The sequence below is a fragment of the Schistocerca gregaria genome, chromosome 6 (genome assembly GCF_023897955.1).
Source record: "Schistocerca gregaria isolate iqSchGreg1 chromosome 6, iqSchGreg1.2, whole genome shotgun sequence".
Lineage (NCBI taxonomy): Eukaryota > Metazoa > Arthropoda > Insecta > Orthoptera > Acrididae > Schistocerca > Schistocerca gregaria.
The window spans coordinates 461034568-461049432 of record NC_064925.1 but is presented as its reverse complement, the minus strand read 5'-3'; positions in this window follow the sequence as shown (position 1 = coordinate 461049432).

Genomic DNA, 14865 nt, shown 5'->3' with positions numbered 1-14865 from the left:
TGTACTTGTCGGCGAGCCTAATTTTCAATTGTACTTCAGGAACTTAATGGTATGTACATGCACATTCCATTATGTTCGTGAAACGTACTAAAGACAGTATATTTACAAAATAACACACCTCTGAGTCATCTGAATCATTAGGATCCCTCTCAAAGACATTAGTATCATTGGAAGTATATTCCTAGTCTTCTGCCATGTTCACTGTAGCCATAAACTCGAAGATGTTTTTACTTGCCGCGATTCTCTCAGTCACTTACCATTATGTTTCCGCAACAGACGGACAGTGATGCTTACCATTAAGCTCCGCCCTGACATCTGTTGCATGAATTTGGAACTACTACTAAGTTTACTGCATTGTGCATCCCACGGGTTTTCTAGAAGTGGAATGATCAGTGTAAAAAGTGTGTGCTTTAGTATCTAGGTATTTTAATATTTTAGTTTGTTTATTGTAGAAAATACTTTCCTTGAAGTTATCTACTGGGCTCTTTTCTTTTTTAAAAACATTATGTATATGGGTTTAGTAGTCAAAAAGAAATTCCAGTGTCTGCACCAACATTGTTTATGTGGAGTAATAAACACATCAAAAAAAGTATGGATCACCCCAGTTCCCAGAACTCCTGAATGTAGACATTGGCTGTGGATACTGGGATACTGTATCACAGACACAGTCCCTTTGACTGTTCAGAGATGTCACTAAACCCGCCCAAAAATGTAAACAACCATGTATGAGCAGTTCCAGTCATTCGACCTGGAAGGAGGTACAAGGCTCATGTTGTATGTAGTTCAGTCATGCCTAGATGGTCAATACCATGGTTCGATCACTTCCACATTGTTACTTTGTGCCAGGAAGGTCTCTCAACGACAGAAGTGTCCAGGCATCTTGGAGTGAACCAAAGCAATGCTGTTCGGACATGGAGGAGATACAGAGAGACTGGAACTGTTGATGATATGCCTCGCTCAGGCTACTACTGCAGTGGATGACCGTTACCTATGGATTATGGCTTGGAGGAACCCTGCAACGCCACCATGTTGAATATTGCTTTTTGTGCAGCCAGAGGATGTTGTGTTATGACTCGAACTGTGCAATATAGGCTGCATGATGCACAACTTCACTCCCGACATCCATGGCAAGGGCCATCTTTGCAACCACGACACCATGCAGCATAGTACAGATGGGCACATCAATATCCCGAATGGACCATTCAGGATTGGCATCACGTTCTCTTCACTGATAAGTGTCGCATATGTCTTCAACCAGACAATCGTTGGAGACGTGTTTGGAGGCAACCCGGTCAGACTGAAAGCCTTAGACACAATGTCCAGCGAGTGCAGCAAAGTGGAGGTTCCCTGCTGTTTTGGGGTGGCATTATGTGGGATTGACGTATGCCGCTGATGGTCAAGGAAGGCCATCCTTCGAACGATAGTGCAACCATATTGGCGAGGCATTTGCCTTCATGGATGACAATTCACACACCAATTGTACATATCTTGTGAATGACTTCCTTCAGGATAACGACATTGCTCGACTAGAGTGGCCAGCATGTGCTCCAGACATGAACCCTATCGAACATGCCTGGGATAGATTGAAAAAGGCTGTTTATGGATGTTGTGACCCACCAACCACTCTAAGGGATCTACGCCGAATCATCGTTGAGGAGTGGGACAATCTGGACCAACAGTGCCTTGATGAACTTGTGAATAGTATGCCACGATGAATACAGGCATGCATCAATCCAAGAGGAAGTGCTACTGGGTATAGAGATGGTATGTACAGCAATCTGGACCAACACCTCTAAAGGTGTTACTGTATGGTGGTACAACATGCGATGTGTGGTTTTCAGGAGCAATAAAAAGGATGGAAATGATGGTTATGTTGATGTGTATTCCAATTTTCTGTACAGGTTCCAGAACTCTCAGAACTGATGTGACGCAAAACTTTTTTTGATGTGTGTATTTAATTTGAAGAATCAAATTAAACAATAGGAAGAAAGTAGGCAAAATTCATACTGCTGCTTTTCCAGTACTTCACTGTTTAATTGCCTGGATAGGCTAGTACAGGTTTCAAACCACTGAATGAACTTGGAATTGCGTTATCTTAGCTTCAGTATAATATTATTCATACTGCATTTCTATTTAACTGCTGGGTAAAATCTTAGGAAAAAAATGAATAGTCTGATTTACTTATCCATTAGACACAACACATGATCAAATCCTGTAAAAAGGGTAACTCTATTGATTAGCATTTCGTATTAACAGGCCTATCCTCTCATAGTGTACTTTATTTGGAAACTAAACTAAATTTTAGTAAGAGGTTTACATGCGACTTTTCTCGTAACGGGACTAATTTTTCTGTTGAGGTATAGTATACATACAACATAGAGAAAGATTTTTCTGTTATTTAGGTAAAAGCATACTAAATTACAATAGTATAATAGGGTTATAAGGAGACACCAAACATAAAGACTGAAAGAGAAGAGGCAAGGGGAACAAAACCACCAGAAATACAGGAAAGCAGGTGGATAGTCATGTTGACGTAAGTAAGAACACTGAGAGAGGAGAAGTAGCATAGCTGCAGGGAGGAGCAAGGATGGCGAGGGAGGAGCACAGGGAAGGAACTCCAGCCTGGAAAGGAAGAACGGGCGGCAATACCTCAGGGCTCCAGGAACTCTGTCAGTAATCAATAGTAATATTGATCAGTAATATTCTGATTCCAGAAGAGGACCAACAAGGCCTATGTGCATATGTCAAAAACATGTTCGTGGTATGTCAAAGTGTTCTAACTGACGTTGTGTATGGAAACAACTTTGTTGTTCCGACATGTCTAGCAAGCTCATGCCCAGGCTCAACAGTCACATTTAATGTTCAGTGAAAGAAACAGAGAGAGATGGCTCATACTGTCGGCCTAACCCCTTGAAGTGTTAGTTTGTGCAGTTGTCCAAAAATCATGTGGGGACTGGTGGCTGACTTATGCTCTGAGATATATTGCACAGTATTTGTACATTAGTCCCAGAGACTGTCCACCTTTCTATGTGAAGAATGGTGGAATCACTGTTAAGTAAATCCATAATGGTCAAGTTGTGGCCCTGCTTTGCAAGTCTGTCATAATCTAGTTGTAAAGAAATAGTACTGGTCCAGGACAGTAGCCTGCAACTATGTTGTAGACATCATGTAAATGGCAGATGTCTGTCATATTGTGTTGTATGGTCGAGATGACGGAAGTGATGAGAACTAACATCTTTTGAGGGGTGCCTTATGCAGTCTGCGAGTCACTTGTGATCCATATAGATTATGATGTGTCTTCTTTCAATATCTTCTCTAAAACATCTGTCTGCTTTGTTGACAACAGACCATTTTTTGAGATGAAGTGAAGTAGTTGTGCTTCTCCAGCTACAACTTCTTGTAAGACCTCTCCAATATCTGAATTGCTAGCATCAGTTGTAACAGTGAGCTGTGCATCAGGTAATGGGTGAACCAAAGTGGTCACTTTGGCTTTCCAAGCATGTACTGCTGATGAAATCTTGAGCTTCCATCCAGGTGGCCGCATTCAGTTTTCATGAGTGTCTTTTCATCATCTTCTGGCAAAGATGGTTAAGAATGACACTCACTGAAATGTCGCAGAATTTGAATGAAGCCACCTGGGTGGAATCCTGAGAAGATTTCATCAGTCTTTGTCTAGTTTGAATGCTTCTTGCATTTTGTTGGCCTACTCTGAATTTTTTTCTCCCATTGCATATTTGGCACAGCGAGAGCACCGGGAGGGGGGGGGGGGATTTTATCACTGCTACCTGTGGCTGGAGGTGCTGACAAAAATGTATGATGCCTACAAAGCATCTTGACCATGGTGATTTTGAGGAAGCAGTAACTGCTTAATGAGTTCCATTTGTACTAGGTGTGTGTAATCCCTGTGGCATACAGTACGAGCCCAAAAGGGTCATTTTGGTTTTCTACAATTGTGATTAAACTTCTTTTACGCCCATGCCCATGTCCTACATGGCTGTGAGAACTAGTCGTAATTGCTGTTCATGATCATGCAGGGTGGCAGAAAATATTAGGATATTGTCCATGTAAGCATAACAAAAGTAAAATTTGAAGAAAACTCCGCCAGTGAACCACAGGCAAGTTTGGGCTGCGTTCTTCAGTCCATGAGGTGTGAATAGAAACTCAGAAACTCTGAATGGTATGATTATTTTGATCTTAGAGGGATCTTTTTGACTCATGGACATTTTGAGGTAAGCTTTTCTGCAAGCAGTGATGCTGACTGAAATAGTGGAGCCTGCTAGATAGTGTGTAAAGTACTGAATATTTGGAACTAGATAACCTGTGTATGGGTTGAGTGTTGAGAGCTCTAACCATCACAGTCTCTCACAGAACAGTTCCTTTTCTGGTACAAATTTTATTGTGGAAGCCCACAGGCTGTCCAAAGGGCAACTATCCACAATAGTAATAGTTCATTGGCCATTGCTTTTGTGGTGCTGGCGCCAGTTGATATGCTTCATGACAGACTGTCAGACCAGATGTCGTGATAATTCAGCGCACTGTACCATTATTGATGCTACATTGTTTAACTTTCACTCATGACTGGCTGGCTTGGAGGGTGGTACACTCATTTGATGCACCCAGAGACGAGGCAGAGTGCGCCCTGCTGACCTGTGTTCTACGCTGTGTACTCGAGGTTGTTGACTGTGTAGCTGTGGCATTGTAGTGGCAGTGACATGAGGTGAGCTGGGGTGGGAATGGTAGAGGAAGTGCCAACATCGGCTGTGTGATGCGTGAGCAAAAGGTTCTTGCATAGCTTGTGCACACATGCAAGAGCAGCAGACATGTCATCTGTGATGCTGATTTAGTGATAAAGCTGGTGTATCATCATTAGGTTTTCCACTGTTGTAACACACTTCTTTAGTGCATTAGAGTATGCATAATTGTCTTGCTGATGCTGAGTGGGCCACTAGGTAGTTTCCTATGGATAAAGACATGGGGGTGAAGAGCCCCGGGATGAGTCATCTGGTGCCATGACATTATAGTGTCACATTTTTTAAATCCAGTAAAAGTGCTACCAGCTGCAAATTCATACCACTGGCTCACTCACATCTGTAATGAAGAAGGACCATGGAAACTTTTGATTCAAATTTAGTTCCAAGCTAAAGTTAGTGGTTCCATGCTCAGTGATACATGAGTCATTTGCAGCACAGAGTTGTAGGTGTGTTGTGCTAGATAGTGTTGCAGTTGTATACTTTGGTATCATATTGTCATCTGATCCATATAAATGAGGAAGTGTTTATGCTTCCTTTGGTCAAATATATACAGCCTTCCACCCAGCAGTGGGAATGACATGGAGAATTTTTGTCCTAACTTTGTGGGCCTTAGTGGCTTGACATTTGAGTGCAAACTATGATCCATGCTGATGGGAGAGACTCAGTTCCCCGGAGCTCATTTTCATGAACACCCTAGCCAGATTACGCTCCCATATTTTATTTACTCAGGCTTGTCTGACATTTGGCCTTACCCCCAAAGGCCTCACACTTAAAGTTCCCATCTCTGGCTGCAATCCTTCTTTCCATCAGTCCTTATACCAGTTCCAAACAGCACAATTCATAGCCCTCACCCGCCTAATCCTTCACCTATACATCGACTCGGCCAATGAACACACCCGTCAACTCCTATCCCAAATCAAAGTCCTCAATCTTTCCTCTCCCACATCCACACCGGCTGTACATAGCATCCTCCTACAGCCCAACCGCAAATTAGAACAGCATACCACCCTCCACCTCAAAAAACTATCCAATCTCCTGGTTTCCCACCTCTGGAAAGGCAACTCACTCACCCTCCACAACCTTTCCAACAAACCTCAACCTCCTCTCATTGCACACAGACCCAGTCTCTCCCATCTACTCAATCTCCCACTTCCAGCTCCACTCCCCCCAACATCTCAAAATTCTAGTCAACACAATCTGGAACCACAACACCCCAATTCAGTAGTTAACCTTTCCTCCAAACCCCTCTCCCAATCCGAAACCTCTGTCCTATCCAAAGGCCTCACCTTCGCCCGACACCCAGGTTCAACCAAACTGCCCTTGTCAAAGATTTACTGTCCTACACTCGTAGTCTCTGCTGGAAATATCACTTTGCCACAAAGAAAAATAATCCTGATCCCACTCCTAATGATCCAACTCCCCAAGACACTATCCAAATTGAACCCTGCCTGGAACAGTTCCGTCCTCCATCACAGCAGGACCCACCTCCTCTTCCTCAAAATCACCCTCTCCAAACCTTCCAGGAATTTCTCACTTCCAGCCTTGCCTCTCAATCTTTCTTGAAAAACCTTAATCCTACTCCCAACATCACCACAGCCGAAGCCCAGGCTATCTGTGATCTGAAAGCTGACCGATCCATCATCATTCTTCCGGCTGACAAGGGTTCCACGACCGTGGTACTTGATCGTTGGGAGTATGTGGCTGAGGGACTGCATCAGCTTTCAGACGACTCTACGTACAAAGTTTGCCAAGGTAATCCCATTCCTGATGTCCAGGCGGAGCTTCAAGGAATCCTCAGAACCTTAGGCCCCCTACAATACCTTTCACCCGACCCCATCAAACTCCTGACCCCACCGACACTTCGCACTCCTACCTTCTACCTACTTCCTAAAATTCACAAACCCAAACAACCTGGCCGCCCCATTGTAGCTGGTTACCAAGCCCCCACAGAACGTATCTCTGCCTACGTAGATGAACACCTTCAACCCATTACATGCAGTCTCCCATCCTTCATCAAAGACACCAACCACTTTCTCGAACGCCTGGAATCTGTACCCAGTCTCTTACCCCTGGAAACCATCCTTGTAACCGTTGATGCCACTTCCCTATACACAAATATCCCGCACGTCCAGGGCCTCGCTGCAATGGAGCACTTCCTTTCACGCCGATCACCTGCCACCCTACCTAAAACCTCTTTCCTCATCACCTTAGCCAGCTTCATCCTGACCCACAACTTCTTCACTTTTGAAGGCCAGACATACCAACAATTAAAGGGAACAGCCATGGGTACCAGGATGGCCCCCTCGTATGCCAATCTATTTATGGGTCGCTTAGAGAAAGCCTTCTTGGTTACCCAAGCCTGCCAACCCAAAGTTTGGTACAATTTTATTGATGACATCTTCATGATCTGGACTCACAGTGAAGAAGAACTCTAGAATTTCCTCTCCAACCTAAACTCCTTTGGTTCCATCAGATTCACCTGGTCCTACTCCAAATCCCATGACACTTTCCTTGACGTTGACCTCCATCTGTCCAATGGCCAGCTTCACACATCCGTCCACATCAAACCCACCAACAAGCAACAGTACCTCCATTATGACAGCTGCCACCCATTCCATATCAAACGGTCCCTTCCCTACAGCCTAGGCCTTCGTGGCAAACGAATCTGCTCCAGTCCTGAATCCCTGGACCATTACACCAACAACCTGAAAACAGCTTTCGCATCCCGCAACTACCCTCCCGACCTGGTACAGAAGCAGATAACCAGAGCCACTTCCTCATCCCCTCAAACCCAGAACCTCTCACAGAAGAACCCCAAAAGTGCCCCACTTGTGACAGGATACTTCCCGGGACTGGATCAGACTCTGAATGTGGCTCTCCAGCAGGGATACGACTTCCTAAAATCCTGCCCCGAAATGAGATCCATCCTTCATGAAATCCTCCCCACTCCACCAAAAGTGTCTTTCCGCCGTCCACCTAACCTTCGTAACCTCTTGGTTCATCCCTATGAAATCCCCAAACCACCTTCCCTACCATCTGGCTCCTACCCTTGCAACCGCCCCCGGTGTAAAACCTGTCCTATGCACCCTCCCACCACCACCTACTCCAGTCCTGTAACCCGGAAGGTGTACACGATCAAAGGCAGAGCCACGTGTGAAAGCACCCTCGTGATTTACCAACTGATCTGCCTACACTGTGACGCTTTCGATGTGGGAATGACCAGCAACAAACTGTCCATTTGCATGAATGGACACAGGCAGACAGTGTTTGTTGGTAATGAGGATCACCCTGTGGCTAAACATGCCTTGGTGCACAGCCAGCACATCTTGGCGCTGTGTTACACCGTCCGGGTTATCTGGATACTTCCCACCAACACCAACCTATCTGAACTCCGTAGACAGGAACTTGCCCTTCAGTATATCCTCTCTTCTCGATATCCGCCAGGCCTCAATCTCCGCTAATTTCAAGTTATCGCCACTCATACCTCACCTGTGTTTCAACAACATCTTTGCCTCCACACTTCCGCCTCGACTTACATCTCTGCCCTTACTCTTTGCCTTTAAATATGTCTGCTTGTGTCTGTGTATGTATGGATGGATATATGTGTGTGTGTGTGTGTGTGTGTGTGTGTGTGTGTGTGTGTGTGTGCGCGCGCGAGTATATACCTATCATTTTTTCCCCCTAAGGTAAGTCTTTCCGCTCCCGGGATTGGAATGACTCCTTACCCTCTCCCTTAAAACCCACATCCTTTCGTCTTTCCCTCTCCTTCCCTCTTTCCTGAAGAAGCAACCGTCGGTTGCGAAAGCCAAAAATTATGTGTGTGTGTTTTAGTGTATATCCACCTTTCGCAGCAGTGCAGGCTGCTATTCTCCCATGGAGACGATCGTAGAGATGCTGGATGTAGTCCTGTGGAACAGCTTGCCATGCCATTTCCACCTGGCGCCTCAGTTGGACCAGCGTTTGTGCTGGACGTGCAGACCGCGTGAGACGACGCTTCGTCCTGTCCCAAACATGCTCAATGGGGCACAGATCCGGAGATCTTGCTGGCCAGGGTAGTTGACTTACACATTCTAGAGCACGTTCGGTGGCACAGGATACATGCGGACGTGCACTGTCCTGTTGGAACAGCAAGTTCCCTTGCCGGTCTAGGAATGGTCGAACCAAGGGTTTCGATGACGGTTTGGATGTACCGTGCACTATTCAGTGTCCCCTCGATGATCACCAGAGGTGTACGGCCAGTGTAGGAGATCGCTCCCCACACCATGATGCCGGGTGTTGGCCCTGTGTGCCTCGGTCGTATGCAGTCCTGATTGTGGCGCTCACCTGCATGGTGCCAAACACGCATACGACCATCATTGGCACCAAGGCAGAAGCGACTCTCATCGCTGAAGACGACACGTCTCCATTCGTCCCTCCATTCACGCCTGTCGCGACACCACTGGAGGCGGGCTGCACGATGTTGGGGCGTGAGCGGAAGACGGCCTAACAGTGTGCGGGACCGTAGCCCAGCTTCATGGAGACGGTTGCGAATGGTCCTCGCCGATACCCCAGGAGCAACAGTGTCCCTAATTTGCTGGGTAGTGGCGGTGCGGTCCCCTACGGCACTGCGTAGGATCCTACGGTCTTGGCGTGCATCCGTGCGTCGCTGCGGTCCGGTCCCAGGTCGACGGTGTGGCGATACCTGTAAGACACCACTAGCCCACGCCTCTCGCGGTGTGCGTTTAACCCCATTTAAATGACGCGCCAAGCGCGCGCCCAGCGGCTGTACGATTAATTAAATAATCGGCGTGCTAATCACAGTTGAAATCTCTGGTCCAGAGGGACGTGAAGAGGCTGTGGTCCAGAGAGAGAGTAGAGTCAGTCGAGTCTTGTTCAGTCTTAAGAGTCAGTCGAGCTAGAAAGTGTCTTGTGAAACGATCATTCTGTGGATAATATTAGTGTGATGATTTCTTTTATATGTGTTGTGTTGTCTTCTTCGATGAGTAAAAAAAAAATATAGGTAAAATAAATTTTTGTGATGTCCATCAATAAGTTCATTCCAGTAAAAATAGAACCACTTCCCTTCACCTTTATTCACCCTTTTTTCTTTCTTTCCTTTCAACAAATATAAAAACAAAAAATTACCACCCCCCCTTTTTTTTTAATTCCGGACATCACACTGGCGACCGTTTACAGGACGCCAATCTTCGGATTTTACTGGAATGAACTTAACAAGGGCAAATTAAAGTAAAATCATACGTGTAGTAATATTTATTGTCTTGTACATTGGCTAAAAAACTGTAATTTTCTCTTTCATGCCCAATATGAAAACGAGAGCTAACGTTGTTTCAAGATTAACAAGATTTCTGCAAGCTTCAACGCAGCGCGGTGAGTAGTGCGAAAGCATTTGTTCTGCTATGCCATTGTCCAGCGTGCGCCTCCCGCCTATGCTAACTTTTATTCCCATTTCCCATGCCTTTCCCTAAACAAGAATCATACCCTTTGTCAATGGAATTTCTATTATTGTAACATTGAAATTCAACAGTAAGATATGCAGAAGTCATTGTTATGAGTCAATCCTGTTTGTTACGTCATGTCACCACTTTCAGATTAGCTACGCGAATACGGTTACAACCACAATAATAATTCAGACATTTTTGGAAATTCTATCAAGTAATAGTTATTACCGTCTTACTATTTAAATTTTATTTATCTTTTGTACTTTGCAAGCCATCGCCATTCTGGGTGTACTATTTGTATATTTCACGTTTGTTAATTATTGGCAAAAATGGAACAACAGCAACAGCAAACTGATAACGGTGATGCTACTGTATCATCAGCATCCCCTTACCTAGGCTTTTCCAGCCCAGAATCTATGGAATTTACTGCAGGTGTGTCACATCAAATAATACTAAGTAACGAAAGTAATTCATCAGGTGACACACCCAATAATCCTGACCCTATGGAAAACGATAGTAGACGTGTCCAACTAGGGATTTCCCACTCCGATCCTAATTTGCACAACTCTAGTGAAAGGAACAATGATCCAAACATTGATCCGAATCAGTACGGAATTTTAATACAACTTCTTACGCGAAGTATGGATAGCATCCTTAATGAAAGGTTTGATAAACTAGACACTAGATTTGATAAACAGGAGCAGAGTACAAAAGAATTAAACAGCAAAATCGATCAATTGTCTTCTGAGGTAACATCTACTCTGGAAAAACAGGCTAACCAAATCTCAGAACTTAATTCAAAAACGACACAATTGACCGAAAGTTTCAACGAATTGTCATGTCGTGTAAACACTCACGAAAATTCCTTTGTTAAATATCAAACAGTGACAAATTCCGAAATGCAATCATGTAAAACCAAGTTGGATCAGGTCACGAACGCTCAGGCTCAGGTCAATGATCTAGTTCAGAATTTCGTGCAAAATCAAACCACCTCACAGAATAAAATTTCGATGGATATCGAAGGTATTACTCAACAAGTTAGCGTAGTACGCTTACAACAATTAGAAATGAAAGAAAAAATTTTCCATTTGGAGGAAAAAACAGAATCGCTTTCTTTAGAGTGTAACGCAAACATTGCAGAAAATTTAGTGCACGAATGTGGTATTTGCAACAAGCTCATTGAGCAAAGGGTAGAAACCGCTACAAAAGAGATTTTACACCAGGCCATGTCGCAGGTGCAAACCGAGACCAACACTTTAAAAAACCAAATTTCTCAGTTATTAACTCCCGATTCTAACGTAGTTACTGTTCCGCCTACAACCCCACTCACAACGAGTTCACCGCCTAATTTCACTGTGCAGTTTGTTCCACAGTCTAACAGCGAATCACTTGCGAGCGAAAAACATCAAACAGAGCCGCTCTCAGTGATCGCACAAAACAGTAATTCTCAACCACCCTTGTGCCATGAAGTTTCACCAGGGAACAATAGTTCAGGCCCTATAGTGCCTGCCGGTATTGTTGACGGTAACATGATTAAACATGCCTATTTTCCAACGTTCAGTTCCGATGATACCCAAGCGGTGCACCCGATTGTTTTTATTAGGTCTTTTGACGGAATGTTTCCGCACAACTGGTCAGATGCGGAAAAGATTTTTTTTGTAAGTAATCTGTTGAGGGGGCGAGCATCCAGATGGGGAGCTGAAATAAAAAGGCAAAATTTAACTTTCAAGCAATTTGAAGAGGCTTTTCTGCAGGAATTCTGGTCAGAACATGAGCAAAAACAACTTCGACGTGAAGTTCACAATCCCGAACCATACAACCCTCGTAAAGAAACTTTGCGTCAATATTTTGAAAGATACCTGGACAAAACACTTTATTGGTCAAAACCGGCCGATCTTGCCGATGTGATTAACACCTTAAAAAGTCATTTACCCCTGCATTACCGGACACAATTAATTGGTGTTCCGGAAACTAACATCAAGAAATTTCTAGATTATTTGAATGAAGTAGACCTTGTGTTTAGAGGAGATTCAGGGAACACTCCACATATTTATAATGCTAATTCCAACTCTCGCCAAAACAATTGCCATAATTTCAATCAAAATAACAACAGCGGTAACATGTGGAATGCAAACCCGCTTCCTCAAAATCAGGGGCAAAAATCACAACAGCCCAACTTCACACAATATTCGCAGCAATCTTGCGATCCCCGAATCCAAAATTCCAACAATTACAACAGTTTTGGTAATGGTCAATTTTACCGAAAAAGTAATAGTAATGGCAACAGACGCAATGGTAGTTTCAACAACAATCAGTACTCCAGAGGCAACAACAACCGTAACCGAAACAACAACAATCAAAACAGACGTCAGGATGGAAGATACAATCCTGGTTATTTTGAGAGAAATTCGCCATATCAGCAGAATAATTCAAATTGTCAAAATTCTAGAGTCAGTTATCCACCCCCGCAGTGGGGAAACCCGAACTATACACCACACAACTACAATTATATGTACGACACTTTGTACCAACAAACAATGCTAATAATCAGGACTGCGGTAATCAAACTCCACCGAATACCAAACATGTCCATGAACAAAGGATAAATATTATTGAGGTAAGTGATGACCAAAATGCGTCGACTAATAACGCGGCGGAAAACATGAACAGACCGGCGTAAGCGCCCAACCCCCGGTCGAGAACGTGAGCACGGGCGCAAATAATCTTGCAAATTGTTTTTTGAGATTCCAAGACGGACACACTATGGAACATGACCTTCTTGCCGAGAATAATAAGTCTAGTAATAACGACAAAGTAAAGGTAACGATTCAGGCAACTGCTGTTTTATCGTTAGAGAAATCCATTGTAGAAGTGTTATTCGACACTGGAGCGTCAGCAAGCGTACTTGGATCTAGATAAAGGTTCTAAACTTCCGACGTTTCCAGTGCAGAACTGCCGAATCATCGGTGCCACTGAAAACAAATCAAAAAATGTCAAATTACAAGCTCTTCTAACTTTTGTTGTTTCCAACGTGCATGTTCGTTATCATTTCCTTGTTGTGGATAATTTAACAGTTCCATGTCTTTTCGGCATCGATTTCTTAAATCAGTATCGAGCAGTGATTGACTTAGAGAATGGTATCTGTCAATTGACGGTTGAAAAGCAAAGAATTTTGATACCTTTATCTAAAACAATTAATAACAACAATTCTTATCGGGACGTACGTCACTTGAAAGTACAATCTGTGCCCATCACTAATTTTTCTATGACAAACAATTGCAATTCTTCTTACAATGCTGATAGTAAAACTCTGTGGGAAAAGTGTGCCGAAGCCTACCTTCTAACTGATTTGCAAAAACAGAATCTGTTTCACCTTCTTCAACAATTTTCAGTAGTCTTTCAAGATAAACCTGGTATCATACGTGGGTATGTGTACAAGATGGATGTCAAACCCCACCTAACATTTTGTCGTACACACTACAATATACCGTGGTCTAAAAAACCAGCGGTTATGCAGGAAATTAACAGAATGCTACGTTGGGAAATCATAGAAAATTCGCACTCGCCGTATTGCAAACCTTTGTTGTCAGTTTCGAAACCCGATGGAAGCGTGCGTCTTGTTCTCGATGCACGCGAAATCAACAAAATTATTATACCGGTAAATACTCGCCCTGTAAATCTGAACGAACAACTCCTGAAATTTCACAACGCCAAATTTCTGACTAATATCGACCTACGATCGTCCTACTACCAGGTTCTTCTACATCCTGAACCACGTAAATATACCGCATTTTTGTGCGAAGGACGATCATACCAATTCCGTGTTTTGCCATTCGGGTTACGAATAAGTGCAGGAATCTTTATCGAGGCGCTTGACGACGTCCTCGGGCCAGATTTACTTTCACAAATCACTCCCTATGTGGATGATTTAGTTGTGGCGACTGCCACCTGGGAAGAACATGTCGATCTTCTAAGACAAATTTTGATTAAATTCGCCGATGCAGGCGTGACAATCAATTTGGAAAAATCAAGGTTCGCCCGACAACAGATTAAGTTCCTTGGCCACATCATCACGCCGGAAGGCATCAAGCCGGACCCTAAAAAGACTGAAGCAATTCGCAACTTTCCTGCACCCCGAACCAAATAACAACTTAAAGCATTTTTGGGTCTTTCGTCATTTTTCAGAAAGTTCGTGACACAGCAAGCTCTTAACAGCCCACATCTTCTAAATCTTCTAAAGAAAAATTCCCTTTGGCGATCGACTACAGAATGTCAAGCCGATTTTGAAAAAATTAAACAATCATTAATCCACGCACCACTCCTCTGTCATCCGGGCATGTCAAAAGACTTCTGCCTATCGACCGATGCGTCATCTTATGGACTTGGGGCCTTTTTGTTTCAACTGTCTGTTGAACTTGATCGAACAATAGTAAAACCTATCAGTTTTGCCAGTCGCACCTTAACTGAACGCGAGACCCTTGCAATTATGTGGTCTATGCGAAAATTTCAATATTTTCTCTGGGGAAAACATACACGCATCTATACAGACCACCAAGCTTTATCATTTTTACTGTTTTGCAAATTACTTCATTCCCGGCTCACTCGTTGGTGTTTGTCGTTACAAGAATACGATTTCGAAATTATTTACATCTCCGGTGAAACCAATATTGTTGCGG